Below are 955 nucleotides of genomic sequence, written 5' to 3' on the forward strand. Positions count from 1 at the left end.
GTGGTTTTCTCGGCCCCTGGTGGTCCGAGGTCGTTCCCGCTGCACAGATTCATGCGCCAGGGCCTCCTACTGACAATGCACTTTGATTTATTGCGCTATCTGTAATAGCACCCGAGATATCACCAGATATATATTGGATTTTTCCCTGACCCTGAGTGTCCGGCCCCATGAGACGGTGGTTGTCTCGGCCCCTGATGGTCCGAGATCGTTCCCGCTGCACAGATTCATGCGCCAGGGCCTCCTGCAGACAATTCACTTTGGTTTATTGCGCTATCTCTAATAGCACCCGAGATATCACCAGATATATATTGGATTTTTCCCCGACCCTGAGTGTCCGGCCCCATGAGACGGTGGTTTTCTCGGCCGCTGGTGGTCCGAGCTCGTTCCCGCTGGCCAGATTCATGCGCCAGGGCCTCCTACAGACAATGCACTATGATTTATTGCGCTATCTGTAATAGCACCCGAGATATCACCAGATCTATATTGGATTTTCCCCTGACCCTGAGTATCCGGCCCCATGAGACTGTGGTTTTCTCGGCCCCTGGTGGTCCGAGGTCGTTCCCGTTGCACAGATTCATGCGCCAGGGCCTCCTGCAGATAATTCACTTTGGTTTATTGCGCTATCACTAATAGCACCCGAGATATCACCAGATATATATTGGATTTTTCACTGACCCCGAGCGTCCGGCCCCATGAGACTGTGGTTTTCTCAGCCCCTGGTCGTCCGAGGTCGTTCCCGCTGCACAGATACATGCGCCAGGGCCTCCTACAGACAATGCACTTTGATTTATTGCGCTATCTGTAATAGCACCCGAGATATCACCAGATATATATTGGATTTTTCACTGACCCTGTGTGTCCTGCCCCATGAGACGGTGGTTTTCTCGGCCCCTGGTGTTCCGAGGTCGTTCCCGCTGCACAGATTCATGCGCCAGGGCCTCCTACAGACAATGCA

The sequence above is a fragment of the Nomia melanderi genome, unplaced genomic scaffold (genome assembly GCF_051020985.1).
Source record: "Nomia melanderi isolate GNS246 unplaced genomic scaffold, iyNomMela1 scaffold0014, whole genome shotgun sequence".
Classification (NCBI taxonomy): Eukaryota; Metazoa; Arthropoda; class Insecta; order Hymenoptera; family Halictidae; genus Nomia; species Nomia melanderi.